This window comes from Alnus glutinosa, chromosome 11 (genome assembly GCF_958979055.1).
Source record: "Alnus glutinosa chromosome 11, dhAlnGlut1.1, whole genome shotgun sequence".
Classification (NCBI taxonomy): domain Eukaryota; kingdom Viridiplantae; phylum Streptophyta; class Magnoliopsida; order Fagales; family Betulaceae; genus Alnus; species Alnus glutinosa.
The window spans coordinates 20394553-20420526 of NC_084896.1; the positions used below are offsets into that span (position 1 = coordinate 20394553).

A 25974-nucleotide genomic window follows, 5' to 3' on the forward strand; every position below is an offset into this window, starting at 1 on the left:
AAAGCTTTGTCCACGAAGTTTTTCTCAACCTCGATCTCTCTCCTACGCCTTTTCGTTATTCCTACGGTGTCAATTAGATAAATGACGAAGAAATGGTAAACCCTGGTTTAAAAATTTTGCAGAAACAAACAACAAAACTTGCTTGGTGCACTGTGTTTCCATATTTAGCTCAGCCCCTTCAGCCTCTCTGGTCCTTCTCTGGATCACACCGACACTGAAAAAAAAGAAAGCACCATTGTTTTTTCAATTCTCTACTTTTATGAATAGCCGTGTGATGTTGTTTGACTTGAATATCTCAAAGCTTGGTGGTTTTGGTGTAAGTGTTTGCTCCAACTATGTTCTTGTATCAACTGGACGAATTGAATACCAAAACAAGGGCAAACAGAGCAACCTTGAAACATTGCAAACAGAGCAACCTGGAATCACTGCTATTCCTAGTTTTTAGCCTAGTCATGGCAAACAAAATTCTATGTGATTCATGTTGTATATCCACAGTGCCACACAACATATTGATCATTATCTTTACTATAGAACAAACACGTGAAACCGAAAAACATGCTAATTTGTTATATGTTCTGCATTTTCCATTGGTTCAGGAATCACTTTTCTAGACATAGTTAAACTGCATTCTTTGATGCGAACTTGTCTTGTGCTATATATCATATGTTGTTTCTAAGATATCCCATGCTTCCTTAACAGTTTCACAATGAGAAATTTGTAAGAATTCTGATGATGAAGGAGCTTGGCATATAGCATTCATGGCTTTGTCATTCACAACACGATTGTATCTTTAAGGAATAGTCCACTCAGTAATTGTTGTCTTTGGTGGAGTTCATCCAGTTTCAACAATTTGCCAAGCGTCTATTGATTTTAAAAAAAATTTCATGCATGCTTTCCAATAGTCATAATTGGATCCATCAAAGAAAGGAACAGAATTTAGAGGAAGAGTCATAATAAGAGGAGTCTGGGATCACACTCAAGAAATTAATCAAAAAGTAGTGAACCCGCTCTGATACCAATTGAAAATAAATTTAGACTCGTAAGTAACTTCAACCAAACAGTTAAACAAATATGCAAAGCAGTAAAACAAATTAACACAGATATTTAGTTATGAAGTGGAAACTATTTGCACCAAAGAGAAAAATCACTCCGGGTAGCCAAACCCATGAAATCAATTGTTAGAAGAAATAACTAATTACAAGAAGTTCGTACTCACAACCCTTTGTAGTAGTCACTCTCTTAAATTCTAACAAGCGTCTATTTGTCTGCCTCTCTCCTAGACCCTTCTGGAGAGTTTTTTTTTTATAAGTGCCTTCTGGAGAGTTCTTCTATTGACTTCCCTAACTGGAGCTCCTCTCCAGTTAGACTTCAACAGTTGAATGGTTACAACAATTAAAAAAAAAAAAAAACCTCTTAAGAGAGATACATAACGTTTATGCCTAATAAACCTTCTCTTAGCACAATGGAATTCTCTACAAGAATTATTAAAGGAACACTTCCTACAAGCCTCTTTAAATAGGCTATGAAAATCCTAAAACAAGTTAGGAATGGATTTCTAGGCGGTGGTATCCGGATAGGTCAACGCATGTCCGGACATCTATCAGTAAGTGAATATTTTGTTGAAGCGTGTCGGGATAGAAGATCTGATCGATCCAAATTTTTACTCCAATCGATCAATCGTCGGATTGAATCTATTGAATTAGTCTGATTAATCATGATAGAATTCGATCGATCAAACTTGACATAGTGAAGGTTTGATTGAACGATCCTAGTGTAGTAGTTGGATCTATCATGATAAAATAATATGATTGATAGACCATCCGATCAATCCTAGTGCATTAGTCTAAACGATCGTGATAGAGTTCCATCAAACAAACTTGATACGATGAAAGTTCGATCAAACGTGCGATCGATCCTAAGTACTATTCTGATCAATCATGACAAGATCATAGGATCGATAGAAGATCTGATTGATCCAAGTATATTACTTTGATCGATTGAACATCCAATCGATCCTATTGCATTAGTCTGATCGATCGTGATAAAGTTCGATCAATCAAACTTGACACAATGAAAGTTTAATTGAGTAACTCGAGCTAGTCTAATCAATCATGATAAAATTAATCGAGCAAAATGATCAAATGATCGATCAAACTTGACACAATTGATGGTTTGATCAAATATCTAATTGATCCTAGTGCATCCGTCCGATCTATTGTGATACGATCAAATGATCAATCAATCAAATTGCATTAATCTAATCGATCGTGATATGATCGTTTAGGGGTATACAACCAGCTGCAGTTGTAGTTACTTCAGTAGTCCGATCGATCCTAGTACACTAGTCTGGTCGATTGTGATAGAGTTCGACCAATCAAACTTGATACAATTAATGTTTGATCTAACGTGCGATTGATCCTAAGTACTAGTTCGATCGATCATAACAGAATCATAAGATCGATAGAATAGTTATATATATATAATTTTTTTTTTAAATCAAGATATGACCTATAGACAATAATTGCCGAAATCCATGTTGTATATTTGAAAGAGGTTGACCTCCTTGAGTTTCCCATATTACAATCATCTTCTCGAGAGAGACAAAATGTGAAAATTGGTGCCAATAGTTCATCACGAAATAAATGACTCACCGAGCCGGGATTGCTTACTAATACTAATATAATAGAAAATACTTATAATATGGAAAAATCATGCCTTTTCTATATAGTGTATACTATCCAATCACTTGTTTTTATTTTTAAATCATATATATATTATATATATGATTTAAAAATAAAAACAAGTGATTGGAGCCGTTTTTGCTAAAAACGGCTCCAAATAGAGTCATTTTTGCCATAAAACGGTTCCAGTTGGAGCCGCATTTAAGAAACTGAAGTCGTTTACTCCCAAAATGTCTCTTTTTGAGGCATGTACGGGGCACAAAGTCTCGCGCCGCACTCCAAATTCTAAAAATTATAATCTCCCACGCTTTCCTTTTTCTTTTTCTTTTTCTTTTTTCTTTCAAAACACATCTCTCCGTCACTCACAGACTCTCTCTCTCTCTCTCTCTGGCATTCTCTTTTTCCGGCCGACCGTCGAAGCATCCCAGAAAAGGCAAGGCAGGCAATGTGTCGTCACCTCTCTCTCTGTGGCACCTCTCTTCCTCCAATTCCCCCTTCCATGTGTTCATCTTCCACAAAGAGAGAACGAACTGGAGAGAGAGAGAGAGCCTCTCTTCCTCCCATTCCCCCTTCCATGTGTTCATCTTCCACAAATAGAGAACGAACTGGAGAGAGAGAGAGAACCGAGAGATTGTGATGTAGGACAATCCGAGGATGCGCCTTGGAACATCAAGGGTATTATCTCGGACAATATCCGAGACGGAGATTTTGGATCGGCACATGGTTGAGATGTGTTGGGAGCTATCTCGGTAAAGAGCCGAGATCCAATCTCGGCAAATAATCGAGACCCATTTTGGTCCCATTCGGCAAATAATTGAGACCCAGCTAGGTGAATTGGAGCAGAAGAGTGGATTTCCTGGGGAAGCAACCGTGCGAATTTCCTAGAGGATTTTGTGCTGATTTCGTGGAGATTTTGTTGACTTTATATATTTTCTTTTTGTTAATTGCCATAACGTGTTTTTCCTTAAATAAGTGGATTTCCTTGTCAAACAAATCTCCTTTGATTAAGGAAGATTTGTTGACACCTTTATTATTGTTTATTTCCTTTACAAGCCTTTAGGGCTTCACTATAAATAGGGAGACAATGTAAGAAATGGATGATTGATTATTGATATTTGAAACTTAGGTTTTCCCCTCTCTATTGACTTGCGAGTTGATTGTCTTGTGTTTGAGAATGAAGTTTCTCTCTCATTGTTTATCCATCGCTTGCACTACGTCAATTGGTATCAAAGCCTTGACTATCTTGGTTTGATGGCGAACGACGGAAACAACGGCAACCGCTCCGATGACGAAGAACGTGGAATGCAAGCCCTTTGGGCAACCATAGACACTAGAGATCAGCAATTTCTTCGCATGGAACACACACTTGAAGTGTTACAACAAGTAGTTGTCGGACTCGGAGTTGACAGCAATAGGAATCATGAACACCCCCGAAATCGTGTCCATGAAGAGGCTCATGGCCATTTCGAAGGAGAACGTGGCCCTGGACCTCGACAAAGGCATTAATCCTTCGAAGAGATATCAAGTAAGGAAGATGACCACTTCCAAGAGGAAGATGGCGGTAGAAGAAGACTGGAAAACTCCCATAGTTTCTAGGTAAAAATTGACTTGCCTTATTTTAATGGTCATCTCCACGTCGAGAACATCCTTGATTGGATTCTCGAAGTAGAGAATTTTTTTGATTATATGTAGACCCCAGAGATACAGCAAGTGAAGTTGGTGGCATACAAGTTGTGCAAAGAGGCCTCTGCCTGGTGGGAACAAACAGAGCAATCGGAGAAGGCAAGGCAAGCAACCAGTTCGGACGTGACTGAAAATGAAGCATTTAATGAAGGCTCAATTCTTGCCCCCAGATTATGAGCAGATGTTGTACCAGCAGTACTAGGTCAATTACGGATTATACCGAGGAGTTCTATCGCTTGGACTCTCGGAATAATCTATCCGAGACGGAGGGTTAGCAAGTAGCTCGGTATATTGGTGGGTTGCGCTTGGCTATTCAAGACCAAGTCTCTTTACATATGGTGTGTAATTTATCCGAGGCAGTAAACCTAGCCATGAAGATTGAGGTGCAAATGGTGTGTCAACCAGGTCGATCACAAGCTTTTAAGCAGACTAAGAAGAAAGTAGACTCGACTGTTGTGCCGAACCAGTAGCAAAGCTCACTGCCCCGAAGGTTCCAGGGTGAGAGCAGTAACACCCAAGTGGCTAAAGGAGTGTCCTTTCCACCTCAGGAAAAGGCTATCGGCGGCAATAGTAGCAATCTATATGCCAGACCTATTCTCAGAAAGTGTTTTCAATGTGGTCAACCGGGTCACCGATCCAACGAGTGCCCGAACTGACACCTAGTGAATATGGTGGACTCAGTAGGAAAGGACGGATGTCAGCAAGAGGAGGTGGGAGATGCCGATGAAGATGATCTAGGTGAATATGCCGGGGGAGAATTTGCCGAAGGTGACGACGGAGAGTTCGTCAATTGCATAGTCCAGAGAATGTTGTTAGTTCCAAAGCTTGAAGAACCGACGCAAGGACACAACATTTTCAAGACCCGTTGTACTATCAATCAAAAGGTGTGTAATCTGATCATTGATAGTGGGAGCTGCGAGAATATTGTCTCTTGGGGATTAGTCACCGCATTGCAATTAAAAATTGAGAAGCATCTGAGCCCCTACAAGATCAGTTGGATCAAGAAAGGAGCTAAGATGAAAGTCATGAACACTTGCCGAGTGCCTTTCTCAATCAGGTCGTCCTACCGAGACGAGGTTACAGGCGATGTGGTAGAGATGGATGCATGCCATGTGTTGTTGGGACGACTGTGGCAGTATGATGTAGACGTCACATATAAGGGTCGAGACAATGTCTACCTCTTTTGGTGGGACAGGAAGAAGATCATATTGGTACCTACCAGGACTAATAACGCACTTCAAAGGAGTACCACGGTGGTCAGACAGTCTTTCCTTACCCTCAGTGAAGCGCAGTTTATGGAGGAAGTGAAAACTGCTAAGATGATGTTAACCCTGGTAGTTAAGGGTGTCAATTCGGATTCAAAGCCAGATATTATGAGATTGATACGGCTGATGTGGGAGGAGTTCAGAGATCTCGCGCAGCCGAGTTACCGACTAAGTTGCCTCCCATGAGGGACATTCAGCACCAAATTGACTTGTTGCCGGGAGCAAATCTTCCTAACCTACCCCACTATCGGATGAGTCCTGAGGAGCATAAGACTCTTCAAGATCAAGTGGAAGACCTGATCCGAAAGGGTTTGATCAAGGAGAGCCTGAGTCCTTGTGTCGTACCGAAGAAGGATAAGAGTTGGAGGATGTGTGTTGATAGTCAGGCCATCAACAAAATCACCGTGAAGTATCGGTTCCCCATCCCAAGGCTAAATGATATGCTGGATATGCTGATCGGGGCCATGGTATTCTTTAAACTTGACCTATGCAGCGGCTATCACCAGATCCAGATCCGACCGGGGGACGAATGGAAGACAGCTTTCAAGACGAATAAGGGTTTGTATGAATGGCTGATGATGCCATTTGGGCTTTCAAACGCACTGAGCGCGTTCATGCGAGTAATGAATCAAGTGTTGAAGCCTTTTATCAGTAAATTCGTTGCAGTTTATTTCGATGACATCTTGATTTATAGTCAAAATACCGAGGAGCATCTGGAGCAGGTACGAGAAGTTTTGAGTGTGCTGAGGGCCAACAAACTGTACCTCAATCTGAAGAAATGCATTTTCCTCACGGACAAGTTGTTTTTCCTCGGATTTATTGTAGGTGCCAAGGGCATACAAGTAGATAAGGAGAAGGTTTGAGACATTCGAGAGTGGTCGACTCCTAATACAGTCGGATATGTCCGAAGCTTTCATGGCCTAGCCACTTTCTACCAAAGGTTCATCCGAAGAAGGGGCAATTCTAATGGGGAGATGAACAAAAGGCTAGCTTTGCTGTGATCAAAGAACGACTATCATCGGCGCCAGTCCTAGCATTGTCTAACTTCGAGAAGCTATTTGAGGTAGACTGTGATGCTTCCATTGTAAGGATTGGAGCAATGTTATCATAGGAAGGCCAGCCAGTCAAGTTTTTCACTGAGAAGTGGATGACCTACGAGCTTGAGTTCTATGCAGTAATTTGAGCCCTGAAGCATTGGGAACACTACTTGATTCATTGGGAATTTGTTCTATATAGTGATCGTCAAGCTCTGAAGTTTGTCAACACGTAGAACACACTAAACCGAATGCACGCCTATTGGATTGCTTTCATGCAAAAGTTTACTTTTGTACTAAAGCACAAGTCGGGAAAGCAGAACAAGGTGGCGGACACCTTGAGCTTAAGAGCGGCCTTACTCGTGATCTTGCAGTCCGAGATAACCAGTCTGTAGCACTTACGAGCTCTATATGTCAAGAATGAAGATTTTAAGGAAGATTGGGAGAAGTGCATGTCGAAGCAGCCGAACGTCGACTTCCACATTCAGGAGGGATATCTATTCCAAGGGAATCCACTTTGTGTTCCCTGAACCTCTTTGCATGAAAAGATATTATAGGAGTTACACGGAGGACTCGATAGTCATGTGGGTCGGGACAAAACTATTTCCTTGGTTTCGAATCGGTATTATTGGCCACTGCTCAAGCGAGATGTCGGCAAGAAGGGGAGTACGCAAAATACCGGGCTCTACACTCTTCTGCCAGTGCTTGAGACCATTTGGGAAGATCTAAGCATGGATTTTGTGCTCGGACTTCTAAGGACCCATCGAGGTATGGATTCTATTTTTGTAGTCGTTGATCGGTTCTCCAAAATTTCACACTTCACCCCCTACAAGAAAACCTTGGATGCTACCCACATAGCCCATCTCTTCTTCCGAGAAATGGTTCGGTTGCATGGTGTGCCAAAATTCATCACTTCAGACCGAGATGTTAAATTCCTTAGCCACTTATGGGGGACTTTGTGGTGGCGGTTCGACACCTCCCTCAACTACAGCAACATTTGCCACCCACAGACGAACAGATAGACCGAGGTGGCCAATCGTACTCTCAGAAATATGCTTAGGTGTATTTCCTGAGACAAACCGAAGCAGTGGGACATCAACATTCCTCAAGTAGAATTCGCTTTCAACAGCATGAGCAACTGGTCCGTAGGCAGGTCACCATTTGAGATTGTCTACACCAAACCTCCGAAGCATGCTCTTGATTTGGTGCCACTTCCGAGGCTTTCAGGGTTGAATGTTGTAGCCGAGCATATGGCTGACCGCGTGTAGTAGATCCATGAAGAGGTGCACCTGAATCTGGAGCAGGCTAATGACAAGTATAAAGATGCGGCTGATACGAAGCAAAGAGTGAAAATTTTCCGCGAAGGTGACTTAGTTATAGCTCATCTACGCAAGAGCCGTTTTCCAACCAGAACTTATGGTAAGTTGAAGAGTCGAAAGTATGGACCATTTCGAATCAAGCAGAAGATCAATGACAATGCATATGTGGTGGAACTTCCCGAAGATATGTCTATTTCCAACACCTTCAATGTGGCAAACTTATTTGCCTACCATCTAGACGATCCCCTATATGCCGATCTAAACTCGAGGACGAGTTTTCTGAAGTGGAGGAGACTGATGTAGGACAATCCGAGGATGCGCCTCGGAACATCAAGGGTATTATCTCAGACAATATCCAAGACCAAGATTTTGGATCGGCACATAGCCAAGATGTGTTGGGAGTTGTCTCGGTAAAGAGTAGAGATCCAATCTTGGCAAATAACTGAGACTCATCTCGGTCCCATTCGGCAAATAACTGAGACCCAGCTCGGTGAATAGGAGCAAAAGAGCGGATTTCCTGGGGAAGCAACCCTGCGAATTTCCTAGAGGATTTTGTGCTGATTTCGTGGAGATTTTGTTGACTTTATATATTTTCTTTTTGTTAATTGCAATAACGTGTTTTTCCTTAAATAAGGGGATTTCCTTGTCAATCAAATCTCCTTTGATAAGGAAGATTTGTTGACACCTTTATTATTGTTTATTTCCTTTACAAGCCTTTAGGGCTTCACTATAAATAGGGAGACAATGTAAGAAAATGATGATTGATTATTGATATTTGAAACTTGGGTTTTCCCCTCTCTATCGACTTGCGAGTTGATTGTTTTGTGTTTGAGAACAAAGTTTTTTTCTCACTGTATATCCATCATTTGTGCTACATCAGGTTAGAAGCCCTCTTTCATGCTCTATTCAAGTACGGATTTTGGACAATCTTTCGCTCTTCTTTTGCCATTTGTTCTCTGTTTGTTGAAATGCTTCTTTTTAGTTCATTACACAGGAACTCTATCAGTTCATTACACGGGAACTCTGCTCAATGGGACCAAGTTCGATTCCAACCGCGATAGAGGGACGTCGTTCAACTCTGCTCGATTTGCACTTCAGCTGCACCAATAACAAATTTTGTATGGTCAATTTAATTTTTTGGGTAAATATTTGATTTCTTACTTTTCTTACCATTTAGGGTTTAGGGAAATTTAATTTGTTAGGTTGAGCCCCATTACTATGTGAAATTGAGGTTCTGATTGGGTATCTCCTGAATACAAATTGATTTTCGTTTCTTTTTTTTTCTTTTTCTTTTTTCTACTTTTTAATTTTAGCTCCTGGTGTTTATTTTGATGAGTAAATAGATATTTGGATGTATAATGAGAATCCAATTTCAAGTCATTTTGTCATTCGGAGTTCATGGCGTCACTTTGATTAGATCTTCAACCATGGGAGATTCCCGTCTTCACTAATGCTTTACTGCTTTTATTTTGGTCTTTTTTTCTTTTTTTTTTTGATTTTCAATTCTTTGCATTACCAAGCGATCTTTTTGTTTGCGGTGTAGGATATCTCATTGAGCATTGGATTCAAAAGTTCCTTTCTTGTGACTTCATCTTTTTGTTTTTTTGTTTTTGTTTTTTTTTTGGTAAGAAAGGTGCGAGGTTTACCTGTGGAAAGATATTAACATTTTGCTTTTTTATTTATTTTTCTTTTCAGATGTCATATGTTATTCTGTTATTTGTTATAGCTGTAAGTTGTTTTTTATGTAATTGATATTGGGCTATCTAATCTTTTGCTTCTCTTGGCTTTACTTTATGGTATGGTCAATGGCTAAGAGGTACACATGGTGCTTGGTGCCATTTTAAAGAACTGGTATAGTTTGCTCTGCAATCTAACTGGATGCTGAAGTTTTGATCTAATTGAGTCCTTTCTCAATTACTAGAATGACTCTGATCACTAACTACATTCAGCTATAACTTTGTGGGTGGTGGTGTTTTATGTGTAGTATCATTGTTATTCTCATTCTAAATTTATGTACTTGTGCTGACCCTATCGGTTAGTTGTTTTTGAATGTGGAGGTAATTTGTTGAGAATGTGTTCTTGCATGCTTTTAGTTTGGGTGTAATTTGGGGTAAAACTATGCTTAATTTGGGGTAATTTCTAGCGTGCATTGCAAAATTTTGTTACCAACTTCTATTTTCGATAAATGTAAATGCTGGGAAAGATAAGGAACTAATTATTTGTTCAAAGGTGGGATGGAGTGGCCTCATTTTAAAGAAAAATAAGGGAGTTGTTTGAATAATTAACAAAGACCGATGAAGACTGATGAATGTGGCAATGAAAAAAAGTGATCTAACTTAAGATGGAGTGGAAAGACGCTAGAGGCTGTAATAACATAGGGAATTGGTGAAAAGGATAGGATGAATTAAGAGGTGATGCAGAGTGCAATCTTAGCTACGATATAATGGCAAAAAGGGTATAAGTCGACACTTACTAGTTGAAAAACGATTGATGAAGCCAACCCCGATTTGATTGGGATTGAGGTTGAGATGAGTTGGTTAACTTCATTTTAAGTTGTAATATTTTAGAGTGTGAGCAATTATTTCCCTCCTTGGTTTCTTTCTAATGATTGTTGTCCTTGCTTATCTAGCTTTGTCACGACCCGGTTTTTTTTAAAAAAAAAAAAAAAAATCATTATTTTTTTATACAAACATAAACGAGTCCTCACAATGACACAACAATGTATTGCAAAGCCAACATATGGCACATACCCCATAATATATATCTGATAAATTAAAGTAACACATATTTAACTATGCAGCGAAAAACATAAACTTGAATATAGCGGAAATTACAATATAAATGATGAGTGCCAAATATTACATATGTGGACCCCTTAATTTGCATTTACTAAACCTTTAGTTTTGTTATTTTTTAATGTTTTTAGTTAGTTTTGGTATTTTAGTATTTTGCAGGTCATTGAGAGAAAACAATAGCTTTAAGGTGAAAGAAAACACACTTTGAGAAGACCTAGATGATGTGGTTATATTCAACCAAATCAAGGAAATGACTAAATTGAAATTTCTCTAATTGGAGTCAAAATCATATTAGAATTCAGATTCTGCACATGTCATAATATTTTGACCATAACTTTCGCTCAAATATCTGATTGAGGTGAATCAAGCGGCGTTGGAAAGTTATCTCAATTTTCTACAAATCATTGTGAAATAAGATTTTCCTAATTCATTAGTCTGATATGCCAAAAGTGTCCCGCAATAAAAGACCGCAAATCTAGACGAATTTTGAGTCATTTTCCATCTTGAATTGAGTTTTGAGTCTCCTACTCAAACTAGAAGACTAACCTCCAATTTTTCTAAAAATTCTAGGGCTTCTAAAATTTGTTTTCTCCCTATAAATAGACCTCTGAGCCTCAAGAAAAAGCGAGAGAAGCTAGAGACCAAATATATTCTTTTCTTTTTAATTTAGTTTTTCTTTAGTTTAGAATTTATTTTTCATAGTCATGTGTAGCTAGTTTTTCAACTAAGGTTGAGGATGAAGCCTCACCATTGAAGAGCAACAATATGTTCATGTAAGTTTATACTATCCGATTTTATTTGGTTTAATTTTTCCAATGTTTTACTTCTTTTCAATTTGTGGAATGATTCTTGGATATCTTTTGTGATTCAAGGATACATTTGATGATTTGAGATAATTTCACATAATTGATTGCTTTGGTTTTTATTTATCAAAACGTTGGATATTCATTGTATTTCGTTCTACGGATACATTTGATGATTTGGTTTAAACCATATATCTTTTGTGATTTGTACAAAGAATTGATTCATTGAATGATTTAATGATTTTTTGAAGCATAGTAGAACATACATAAGAGTTGTATGGTGAGAACTTCGGATGTTTATTGATGAACATGAGAATATGTTGCTATGATTTAGTGGGTTTGGATTCCAAAACCTTAGTACCTTTTCTTTTGTTTTATTTTACTTTATTTAGTTTATTTTTTTTTTATTTATCAAGATCAAATCTTTTTTGGAATTAGGTTAAGATTTAATTAGTTTAGAAACAAAATTGTTTTCAAGAACACAATTCCCTGTGGGATCGACCTCGCACTTGCAAAACCCTTTATTGCAAACGATTCGTGCACTTGCGAGCACAATTAAAATTTACATCAATAAACTCTACTAAAATCTAATCATAACCAAAAACTCATATTATATCTATCAGTTTAAATCTTTCCTCAAATCAAACACATAGTAATTACAAAACAGAACTGGCTTATACAATAACAAGTGACACAAGCGTCACAAGCCATAAACAAAATTTATAAAATAGTGAACACCTGTGGTCCAACAATTATAACCATCGCAACGAGCTTCAGTCATAACATCCTCAGTACACTGCTACCAAACCATCCACTATACCAGAGTACCTACAGTCACAACATCAGAATCTACACGGTTGCAGGGGTTGTCGCATCCGCACATGTGTAGGGCTGGCAAAATGGGTATTCGACACGACCCGTGAAGACCCGCGACCCGTTTAAGCTAGACCCAAATACGACCCGTTTAAGCTAGACCCAAACACGACCCGTTTACGTTAACGGGTCGGAGCTCCAGACACGACACGACCCGACCATTTTCACAGGTCACCTGACACGACCCGTGAAACCCGTTTAGCATAATGGGTCGTTTCCAAGCCCTCAAATCCCAACCCTCTATCCTCCCTAATCCGTCTTCTCATTCTTTGGGCTTGTTTGGCAAAGACATGTACAAAATAGAACAGAACAGAGTAATAGGTTGTTAATTTTGAAATTAGTAAAAAGTGATGATGTGATATAAAAAAGTGAAAAAATTTTGTATTGTAGTGAATTTTTTTATTTGAATGGTAATAAAAAATTATTGATGTGATATAAAAAGTGGGAATATTTTGATGTTGATTGGTATTGGGAAATATTAAAAAGTTAAAAAAAAAAAAAAACAAAAAAAACAAAAAAAAAAAAAAGTATATGAATAGTACACGCATTACTGTGTACTGTTATGTAACTTAACAAACAAGGCATTTATCTCCACCGTAAAACTCAGAAATCAACCACGTCAAGTGTGAACGAAGATGAGCTCTCTGCCAGATTTGTTGCTCTCAAGGGCTCTCACGGAATTCCTGCAGATCCCCAGTTATCTTCCTTCGGTAATGATGATGATGCTGCTGGGGATGAAGAAAATAAAGTGGAGAAGTTGATTCAGTGGGCCAAGGATGCCGCTCGTCTCGAGCGCTCTCCTTCGTCCGACAACGACGATGACAGAGCGATGTTGGCAGCAATGTCGGCAATGAGCGGAGAGCAGAGAGAGAGCATCGAGCGGGAGGAAGAAGAAGAAGAGGGGGTGGCGCTAAAGTTAGGGTTTTTTTATTTTGTTTTTTTTTTTCGGTGTTTTCTCTTCTCTACAGACTCTACCTAGGGCCGTTTGGCCTGTTTCCACACAACACACACCACACGTCGTACGCTGTTCAAAGAAAAAATCAAAAAAAGATTTGGCCGTGCGATCTTATAGCAGGATTGACTATTGAGTGAAGAGTGATGCCTTTCCTCTTCCCTTGTCATTTCTACTTTTGAGAATGCTTTTTCATTTCCTTGAGCGCAGTGGCATTCATTGAATCATTAATGCTTCTCAACCTTCTCCTTCTCGACGTCATAGGCTAAATGGCTAATTTCATTTTCTTTTATTTGGAAAAAAAAAAAAAAAAAAAAAAAAAAAAAAAAAAGTCTTTATATGAGTTTGAATCTTTTTCATTTTCTTGAGCCAAGTGGCGTTCTTTAATGTTTCTTACATCTTAGGCTAATCACATTTTCTTTTGTTTTTTTTTTTAAAAAAAAAAAAAAAAATCATAATCGTGTCTGGCGGGTCACCCGTAGGTGACCCGTGACACGACCCGCCAAGCCTAAATAAACGGGTCATAAACGGGTCGACCCGTCGCCCCGTTTATGACCCAAACCCGTTTAAGGTAAATCCAAACCCACTAATTTCGTATCAGATTGTCGGGTCGTGTCAAAATTGTCAGCCCTACACATGTGAAATTATGAGCCCACCATCTTACCATAAATAAATACACTAGGACCTCTGAGGTATACTATTTATTAAGTTTTCGTAAAGAACTAACTTTTTCTTTTTATTCATACGTACACTATAACAGCCACCAATTTTATAAACTTTTGTTTGAAAACCCCATAGCTAATATAGCAAACACAAACTATTAGAAAACATTTAAAGTATGCTATATAGCTGTGAATATATATAGAAGTTCCAGTCACCCCTCCTTGGAAGCTTTTACATATAAACACATCTAAAATATATTACTTTAGTACTAAGACATCCATATTACTAGAAATAGGCAACACTAAACCTAAACCTCTAAGCCAATTGCCTTGAACGTCAGTGTGATCATGTGAGTACTAAAGTTAGACTCCATTATACAAGCACGTCTAACCTGAAAAACGACAACTTGCGAGGCCTTACATAAACGTTAGCATCCAGTAATACCAGGCCTAAACCTTCTAGCAAGTTGTCTTTGAACGTCAATGTGAACATGCGAGTACTAGAGTCAAACTCCAATATACAAGCACGTCTTGGTTGAAGAACAAGGACAACTTACGAGGACTTACATAGACGCAGGTATCTCTAATTCTAAGCAATGCAATCATCTATGCACTCTCAAACTCAATGCATTTAAATCATGCAACTAATATGTTTAACAAAACTACAATATATAAGCATACAACACATTACATCACATCATAATATATGTATGCATATGCCGATTGAACAGAGACAGGTATCTCAATAGAATAGCTAGGGACCATATCCCAAAGAACAGGGACCGTATCCCAAAAAAAAAGGATCGTATCCCAAGTTAACATAGAGTTCGTAACTCCAAAGAACAGGGACCGTATCCCAAAGTTTGTGTCGTTAAGCATGCAATGCATTATGTCCCAATTTTATAACTCACACTAAAAATCTCAATCATTTACAATGCAACCATAGTCTACAAAATTCCCAACCACCACATACAGTCACACAATTCATTCATATTCCACATTTCACATTCATATTTTCAATCATCATCATAATTTCAAGATACTCAAAAGTACTCAAATCATCCGAAACAGATATATTTAACATACAGTTGGTTCAGATTTGTAAAACAATATATATTTTGCAATTCATCATATATGAAAATAGTAGTTTCTCAGTGAGTAGGATACTTACCTGGACTGCATTGGACGCATGACTCGAACTCTACATTGGAGAACCCATTGAAGTCTCAAATCCGGACACTATCCTACAAACATTGGTATCGTTAGATTACGCTATTGAACTCTACACTCTATAACACATAGACTTCCCGCGTGCTCTCACGTCGCATTACCCGTATCTAAGTCTAGTTAAATACCCCAAACTATTATTAAATTAACACTTAGGTTTAGGTTCATATTATATCACGTTTATTATCACCAAGGTGTGTTTACTATTTTCCTTAGCTTATTTGTTATTGTTGTGTTACATTAATATTACTAACCTTTTTCTAGATTGTCATTTACTTACTAAGTTAACAATATATATATAAGCCATATACATGTGTACACACACACACATACAACACTTAAACCTAATCCATTAGTACACATAAATACTATGTGTATATAGATAGGTGAATTAGTTGCTAGGTAGCAACATAATGGATTTATATCACATTTATATGTTCTATAAGTCTACTAATTTATACTCATTCACTTAGGATTATTTGTATAATTTACCTTTAAAGCATTCCCATTTAATCATTTCATTTAATATTTAATCCTTACTAATTACTAATCATATAAGTAACCTAGGGCCTTAATCTTATTTATCATGTTAACTTTTTTTTTTTTTTGAAACCATCATGTTAACTTAATAACCCTTATTATACTTTGCTTTTATTCACTCATCTTTTCACATAATTACTTGTTTCACTTCTTCTCTTATGCTCTCCCTTCAATTCATCTCAAAGCATTAGCTATGAGCTACCAAGATTAACCTCCAACAATTCCAACAAACCAGCCTAACCAATTTCCTTAATTAGAGTATCATCCGGTACTCAATTCCATACCAAACCCCTTCATTTAACAAGCCTAACACATACTCATCAATTTTCTATAAAATTCAATCCTCAACCAATCTACACAATTCAACCCACACATCACTTGGCCATAGAAATCACTATTTACTAAATCAATACCAATATACCCATCAATCAACCATAAGCAATAACACTTCCGAAATAACATAAATTCTTAGCATTAAAATATATATCCATCAATATCGTTAACAATATCCTCAAACCAATAATCTCACAAGATCACCATCAAACCCATAACAAATCAACACAATTAATCCACTTAGCACTTCAAACCTACAAGTTCACAACAAACCCCAAATCAGCCCATACAATCCTCAAAGAAACACTCTTTAACTTAAACTAGCAACCACCAAGTAAGGCCCCAAAACACCAACATTCACACTGCCAATCGGCCCACAAAACCAAGCCAATCAACCCACAAATCCATTATTAACTTACAAAAATTTACTCCAAAACATCCCATGAATTTCTTCCAATTTAACTAAACCAATCAAATACAAATACAATTTCTACAAACACACATATAATCAGCACCGCCATAATAAGAACCCACCATTCGGTCAAGTCTCCATAGAACCCAACAACAATTTCAAACAACTAGAAACAGCAAGCATCTAACAATAACTCATAAAGTTCACCATCAAACCCCAAATAAATCCTCATGTACCGAAAAAACTCAAGAACCCAAGAGAACACCCAATCGGTTGCTTCAAACAGACCCAATGAAACTCCAAAAATAACCTAAACAAGTGATAATCCAACCCAAAGAGACCCATTCGGTTCTACAAAAATCCAAGCAAATCCAAGCAAAATCAAAGAAAAGGAAAAGAGGAATCTCACCGGATTAGGGCCGGAATTCATGGTCCTAGCTGCTGCCTCCATCCCCCGATAGTGACCCAGCCACCAAAGCTCCAAAAATCGCACCCCCACTGGCCAAAAACCACCCTCCACACTCGGGTTCTCTCTCTCGATTCATCTCTCACTCTCGGTTTGTTGTGGGTATAGAGTGAAAGGATAAAGGGAGAAATGGGAGAGGTGCTGCGTGAGGAAGGGAGAAAAGAAAGGAAGAGGAAAGAAAGGGAGAGGGAGAGATCAGGCGTGCGAAACCGGAGGAAGAAGAAAAGAAAAGGAAGTGGAAATGGGGGAGAGAAAGGGCGTGCTTGAATCTGCGACCAAGAGAGGGGACAGAAAATAAGAATAAAAGAAAAGGAAAGGAAGAGGTAAAGTGTGACACGTGGTGCTTGTGGGTGTTTAGGAGGGAATAATGAATTTCTCTCCAACTGACAGGGTAATGCCGCGTGATAAAGGGTATTATCCTTTCATTTAATGTTCTGTTTGTTTCGACGTAAAATAGTTTCAGGGAAGTCATTTTTCAGGAAACTATTTTTCGTCGAAAGTATTTTTCGGTGTTTGGCGCGTACGAAAAATCGTAAATATTTGTTTATATTTTTATTCAATCATATTAACTTATAAAAATCAATTTTTATTCACAACATAAAAATATTAATGTAAAATAATATAAAAATCATCGATGATGAGATTCGGTCACTTACCGACAAGATTCTGACTATTTTTACCTGATTCCGGCTAATATAACCAGAATTCGAGATAAAGGCCGGATTCCGGTCAGATTGGTCGCCAGAATCTGGCTGACCGGATTCCGGTCAGATTGGTCGCTGGAATCTGGCTGACCGGATTCCGGCGAAGGTGGCCGGATTCCGTCGCCAGATTCCGGCGACATTAACCGGATGTTGGATTCCGATACCGGCAATATTTCGATGGTGGTCGACTGTGCCGTTTAAAATAGATCGACTGCGTCTGGCGTCTTCGGAAAATGATTTACGCTTTTAAAAAGTGTAAATCATTTTCCGAAATTTACTATGCATTTTTTGTCAAACAGAAATCATTTTCCGGTTGACTATTATTTTCGCCCCTACCAAACAACGGAAAATGCCGAAATCATTTTCCAGAAATCATTTTACGCCGAAACAAACAAAGCATAAAACTCTTAATTTGTATAAATTACAGTAGGGCCTAATAATATTAAAATTCTGTTTTTTTAATAATTAACACATGACCCTACATTTATTTTAATTACTCATTATTCATTTAATTAATTATTTATTCTATAAGGACCTACTATAATAATTGTTATTCTAATTTTACTATTTTATTTTACACTTATTTTATTTTCTTACCATAAATACTATCACCTAAAATATAATTATTAATCCAATCATTTAACAAATACAATTTATTAAATACTGAATTCCTATTAATTTTTCTTGGTCTTTACAATCTTCCTGCGCTTTGTAAAGGGAAAGTCCGTAACATAGATAACCATTGCAGTGGCTTTTGTTAGAACTAATCTCATAATATGGTTTGTTTTTTTCAGGTAGGATCTGTCCCTTCACTGGGATGAAGGCAAACAGAGCAAACAAAATTTCTTTCTCACCCCATAAGACCAAGAAGTTGCAGTTTGTGAACCTACAAAACAAGAGGATTTTGGCAGGAAGTTGGTAAGCGCTATGTCAAACTGCGGTTATCAACCAAGGCATTGAAGACCATAGAGAAGAATGGCCTGGATGCTGTTGCTAAGAAGGCGGGGATAGATCTCCGCAAGGAGTAAAAATGCAGCCATTGTTACAAGCCTTTGGATGTGTTGGTAAAGCGTGTTTAGTTACTTATCTTTGTTATAATTTTTTTTTTTTTTTAAAAAAAAAATTTTGTGTTGCTTTTCTGTTGGATCTTCTGTTTAAATGAAAGTTTCATTGCTATGAGCCTACAAGTTTTATTTGTTTCTTCATTGCCCGCAATCATGGGACTATGAATCCATGATTTTGAATTGCTTTGAGCTTTGTGAAGATTTTTCTATTGGTAATGCCCTCATGAATTTCTCCTTGTTGCTGATGCCAAACCAATATGGTGGATAAAATGTTGTATAGCCTTCTGAAAAAATTGTTGTATTGGCCTTTCCATGTTATGCTATCAAGGAAAAAACTGGACAGTACTGAGCATCATTGATTCATTGGAAAGAGAACATTTGATTCCACAGGTGGAAAAATCTGGGTCATGTGTTGAACATGAGGAGGGAAGGGATTTGAAAGGGAGAGGGCTATTTATTGTAGCCTACTATTGTCATTTGACTCATTTCATTGAACATATGGACATGCTACCACTCATTCCTGCAAAAGTATTTATGACTACATTGGTGTTGAACCCACATCGACAACAACATCAATGTGGGTTTCTGTTCTGCATTTAACCGGGAAACGAGGATGTATCTTTATTCAAAGGCAGCAAATAGCTTAAAGGGATGAAACCAAAAAAGAAAAAAAAAAATTAATGATTTTTTTTTTAAAAAAAAAAAATATTTTTTATTTTGAGCCGTTTTAAGGACACTAAAACATCTAAAAAAAATGTTATATTTTGGAGCCGTTTTAGTGCTAAAACAGCTCTAATTAAAGCCATTTTTACTAAAACAACTCAAACCTTTTTGAGCAATTTTAGTTAAAACGGCTCAAACCTTTTTTAGTCGTTTTAAGTCCAAAACTGCTTAATTAGAGCTGTTTTAGCACTAAAATGGCTCAAATCAGGTTTTAATATTATATAGGTTGAGTCGTTTTCAAAACGGCTCCAAAACCTGATTGTTTTGTAGTTTGTTACAAATTACTATTGAATTTTGATCTAATGATAATTTTAAAAGTTATATCAATCTTAAGATGACTAAAGGACTGCAAGAGTCATCCTCATAGCATTACTCGTTATCTAATGACATATGTTTGGTGTCATTCTATTACACATCTTTTGTGCAAATTCACTATTGAATATGTGGGTCACACATTCATTGGTAGATTTGGACATCTCTTATACTTTAGATTGACAAAAGATATGAAATAGAATGAAACTAAATATTTCTCATATCTAATAATGTTGGTAGATTATATAAGGTGTTGTATTGTAAACGAAAATGATTAATGAAGAAAGTTATATTTTTACTCCAAGTCCGCACTACAAAAAATAAGGGATTTAGTGTTGTTTGGGTTAGAGTCGTTTCACTTACAAAAATGGCTCTATTTTTTTTTTTTTTTTGAAAAATAAAACCCCTCTTTCCCCCAAAATTCCTCCCACCTTCTCTTCTCCCTAATTTCTCTTCTCATTCTTGTTTCTTGTGCACAACTCGAGAGATCCAGCCCAAGAGAAAGAAGAAAAAAAAAGGGTTTTTGGCCATGGGTTGTACGAGCTTCCCTTTGCATTTTCTTGGCACCCATTGTTAATAGAGCACGAAAATCATTTGATTGGTTTGGGTTGTAGGTTAAAATGTGAATGTTTAAATTAATTATGCTTGAAATTAGTGTTCTAGGTTTTAATTGTTCCATGGATTTTTAACTCTTTTTTACCTTTCCCACATAATTCCCGTGTACCCAGCACTGGAGACTCCTGCGCCGGGTACTCCTATACTGGAGCGCAGGAGCCCTACGAAATTCTTGTAATTTTTTTTTAATTATTTTATTCACATTGGAGTCTTTTTACTGTGTTACTGTTCGATCAAACGACTCCAACCTGAAGTCCAAATCCTATGTGTTAAATTGTTTTCTAACCGACACTATTCAAACGACTCAAAATGAATGGTGTGGTTTTTTTTTTTTTTTTTCCTTCTAAAAAAACAGCTCCAAACAAGCGACTCAAAACAATAGGTTTTTTTTTTTTGGTAAACTTCGTTGCTTACTGTTCATTTTATTTTCTTAAGGTTTTGTTGTGCTGCGTCACATATACTACCGATTGCCATGACACAGTACTACCTCATTCAACTACCAATTGTACGCAAAAGGCCATTTTATTAGCCTAGTGTGTTAAATATCACAGGAAAATTCACACATGGCATGCAGGTGCTAATTTTTACTTGATTTTTTATTATTTATTTATTTTTGAAACAAGGAGAAACCTTTGATATAATATGAGATTCAAAGGGCCAGAAACAGTAATTAGGAGTACAAAGACTCCTAGAAACAAAGTTCATGATTGAATCCTGACTTAGAGAGCAGCTGTCCAAGCAAATGGACAAACAATACAAGCATCTCTTTACACATGAGTTCCACTAGAGGAGATAAGAGAGTGCAGATTCTGATCTAAAAAAACTATTACAGCCCAATTTAGATCTAATTAAATCTACCGTGGCAGGCTGCTTTTTAAAAGTAACAACATAACACAAACTTAAAAAACTAGAACAATAATAAAACGACACTGGCCGGCTAAAATAAGTACAGGGAGTCGCCGGTGATGGCGCGTGTATACTACGCGCCCGCATCAGAAATATTACTTTAAGTAAAAAAAAAAATATTAAAAATAAAATCTAAAAGCTAGCCCAAAAACACTTGAAACTAAAAAAATAAAAATAAAAAATAAAATAAAAAATAAAAATCATCCTTGGGTGGATCGGCTACCCTCTGATCGTCTAATCACATATGGTGGCTGAACAAACCCAAGCATACTTGGAAACGAGAGGGGGGAAGGCTAGGGTGCCTTGGGAGTTGCTTCGGTCCTCAAATCACATAAACCCAGTCGTGTTTAGGAGTGGCTTGACTACCTTAAATGGTGGATCTCCCTCCCATCCTCGAAACACATGGGGTGGGGTGGCTAACCACCAATTTTTTTTTTTTTTTTTTTTTTTAATTATTCTTTGGTTTTTTCTATTTGCTTTACCTACCTTTTAACGTTTTTTATAGATTTTATTTTATTTTTTTTCATTTTTTTTTCCAAACTTTATTATTTATACAGATTTTATTTTTTTTATTTTTTTTTAATTTTAGGCGGAAGGGGGTCATTGAAACCTATTAAGAATGGTACATTAATACAAAAATTGAAGCTTGGGGAGAGGAGGACATTGCAAATTTTAGTAATTTGGGGATAAAGTGTAGTTTTCTTTTCTTCTTCTTCTTCCACTTTTTTTTATATATATATATATATATAAAAAAAAATTAAAAAATTAAAAAATTAAAAAATTCTCAACGAGTAGTTTCATCATTTCATCTTAAAATTGAAACGTGCATGTCATATGTTCAATTTTTGGACTGATTTAACACTCAGCTAATGAAACGATTTTTTTGCCAACTATTGATAACTAATGAGAGTATGTGTCACGGTTGGTACGGCGTGGTAGAAATTTGTAAATGAGTTGTAGTTGAGGGGTATTTGTAATTTACCCATAAACATTTTATATTCTTACTACCTGTTATTATGATATCTTTCTATTAAGAGGAAAAGTACACATATCCCCCCAAACTACCACTCAATTGTCAATGTACCCCCAAAGCTACCAATTGTGTTAATATCCTCTCTAAACTACCAGAAAATGTCAATATTCCCCCTAAGACAAAAAAAAAGACAAAAGTGACCCTATATTTTTTTTTTGAATAAGACAAAAATGTCCTCATAAATTCAAAAAATTAAAACTAAAACTAAAAAAATTTATTTTAAGAAAATTAAATAAAAAAGGAAAAAAAAAAAAGGAAAATAGAACATTTTTTTTTTTTTAGAAAAAGCAAACAAAAAATAACTGAAATTTATTTTTTTTAAAAAAAATAAAACAAATGAAAAAAAAAACCAGTTTTTATTAAATTAAAAAACGAAAAAACAAAAAATAACTGAAATTTATTTAAAAAATAAAAAATAAAACCAGTTTTTATTAAATTAAAAAAAAAAAGAATTTTTTTTTTTAAGAAAAGAAAAAAAATGAAAAAAAAAAACTTAATTTTTTTTTAAAAAATAAATAAAAAATAAATAAATAACAGTTTTATTTTTTAATTTTTATTTTTCTGGAATAAATTTATGTTATTTTATATTTTTTTAATAATTTTTTTTAGTTTTTATTTTATTTTAATAATTTTATGAATGACATTTTTGTCATTAGGGGGACATTGACAGATTTTGGTAGTTTAATGGGGGACATTGACACAATTGATAGTTTATGGGGTACATTGACAATAAGGTTGTAGTTTAAGGGGGTTAAGTGTACTTTTCCCTTCTATTAAATATATGTTATTATGATTATGATGTCCAATACATCACAAGTTCACAATTTGGGACCGTTAAATATATGACCATATCTTTGAGAAGGAGGGAATTGAAAATACAGTGCTTTGAGGTAGTTGAAGATAAAGGGACAGACAACTTTGATCTAATTGAGGTTTAGTTAGGACATGTGTCCATTAATATGTGGAAAACACATGCTATTTTAATAGCATGTGCTTTTCACATTCTTTTTTAATAGCATTAATAAAAAAAAAAAAAATATGTGATTCACATGTTTAAATGATACATGTCATTTTTATATGTGAATTGTACAAAATTTTATACAAATCGGTTTGTAGGAAATTTTTGTGTATTATTTTTAAAGCCCAGATGGGGACAAAAATTTCCAATAAATTAGGTTCGAAGAATTTTTCTTCAATTCAGTCTTAAAAAGTGACGTGTTCATAAGCATGTGAGAATCATGTCTTTTTTTTAAGAATAATGATTCAATGCCACTTAAACATACAACTTTTCACCACCTTGCCTATGTGGCAAGATGGTCCCCCACTACTTTTTGAGTTTTTTTATTTTTTAAAAAGAGTAATGATTCACTACCACCTAAATATACAACTTTTCACCAACTTATCTATGTGGCAAGGTGGTCCCCCACCTTAATTTATTTTTAAAAAATAAAAAAACTCAAAAAATAGTGGGGGATCACCTTGCCACATAGGCAAAGTGGTGAAAAGTTGTATATTTGGGTGGCATTGAATCATTATTCTTTTAAAAATAAATTAAAGTGGGGGACCATCTTGCCACATAAATAAGGTGGTGAAAAGTTGTATATTTAGGTGGTAGTGAATCATTACTCTTTTTTTAATAGCATATGCTTCTTGTTAGAGTATATTTGGATTACTTTGAAATTACAGATTTGATGAGAATTGTATTGTTTAATAAAGATTAGTTTACCTTGAATTTAGGGATTTGATGATATTAAATCACCCTAAATTAAGAGATTTTATTAGGATTATATTTGATCTATAAGCTCTAAAAATAGAGCCTTTTGTATTGTAACCTTTTTAGACTTTATCTTATTTTATTATTCCACTATTTGTCTCTTTTATTTTTTTCCATTCAATTATGGTTTCTTTTACTTCTTATATGCTTTTTTTTATTAGAATTAAAAAAAAAAATGTTATTCTAGTATTTTCAAATGACAAAGGTCACATATAGATATTGAGTTAGAGAAATTCCTCAAACTCAGTTTATAAGAATTTTTTGTCCTCCTCACAGTGCATAAAATCAGTTTGTAGGAATTGCCGAGGATAATTTTTCATCCGTGACAGAAAAAATCCTGAGCCTCCAAAATAAATTATAGTTTTGCTCTGTTTTCATTTGGTTTTTGTTTAATGATAACTCATCCATCCATCAATTTATTGATTATAAACATGGCCATCGGGCTTTTCCCATGACGTTAATTAGCTTGATATGATTTTGGGTTGTATGGATTGGATTGTTCTTGTTATTTTTGGTGCATTTTTCCATTTTAAATCAAATATATTTCTGTTGTTCTTCAGTACATAGTTACAGAGCCATTATTATATGGGCCTCTTGAAGAAATTTGTGGGGCTTTTAAAATCATTATTAGCCTTCAATTCCAAGCAAAATCATATATATATATTTTTTTTATCCTTTTCTGGGGTTGTACAAAAAGTCATATTTCATGTTGAAAGCAAAAAATACATGTATATCATGTACAAATATTGTAAAATAAAGCACATAAGTGATAATGTAGGAGAAAATTTGAACACCTAAACAATCGATAAGAATCCCAAATTAAGTGTACATCTTACGAATTTAACGCATATGCAGAAACGATGAAGATTGAGAAGCTGTAGAGGATGAAGTGAACACAGTGGAATTGGGATAACTATTGTCTGAATATTGATTTTGTTCTCCCTCATAATTAGTAGTAGCACTGGACACAGAAAGTGATATTGCATGTCTATTCACGGCTGGAGCAAGATGTTCTAGCCTCAGCATATTTGATGGGAGAACAAGTAATGGAGTCTCAAAATTGAGAACATGAATTGTTTGTCTTATTGAAAGCCTAAGGTCCCAATCGGAGTGAGCGCACCAAAGCCCAACAATCATCAAGCACTCCATTTGCTACTCATCAAAATCTCCGCCAAGCCATGGGTCAGCTGCTTCAAGTACCTTTCCTATTCCATAGAGCTCCCAAACCCACTCCACCATGACTACTTGATCTTCAGGAGCGTTGTGCTTGATTGGTTTTCTTCCGCAAGCAATTTCCAAAGCGACAATTCCAAAACTATAGACATCTGATTCTTTACTAGCCTTCCCAGTTGGGACACATTCAGGAGCCATATAGCCCATAGTGCCTGTCAAAACAGTAGTTTATGACCCTTTCAGGTGGTCCACAAGCCTAGCTAGCCCAAAATCTCTAAGTTTAGCATTAAAGTTTGATTCAAGTATAATATTGCTTGATTTTATATCCCTATGCACAACGCATTGCTCCCATTCTTCATGCAAGTAAAGCAAGGCCGACGCCAATCCTTGAGCAACCTTGTACCTCATTGCCCATATCAATTAGCTTTCTCCTGTAAAAAGATGTGTCTAAGCTTCTATTGGGCATGAACTCATAGACGAGTAAGAGCTCTCCTCTTTCGTGGCATTAGCCAATGAGTTGCACAAAATTCCTATGTCCTAATTGACTTATAATTTTAACTTTTATCCCTTGTTTAGACCCTTTTGACACCCTCTTAACAGCAACGAAGGAGTTTCAGTCCTGTAA

General features: G+C 36.3%; 1 long non-coding RNA gene across 1 annotated transcript; it reads right to left on the minus strand.

The window, feature by feature from the left end:
- Positions 1-21: 21 nt before the first annotated feature.
- On the minus strand, positions 22-17282 carry LOC133881006 (uncharacterized). Its single transcript, XR_009902483.1, has 3 exons — positions 16989-17282; positions 15239-15311; positions 22-214 (listed from the first exon to the last, which is right to left on the minus strand). It is a non-coding gene; the product is annotated as an uncharacterized LOC133881006 (long non-coding RNA).
- Positions 17283-25974: the final 8692 nt, after the last annotated feature.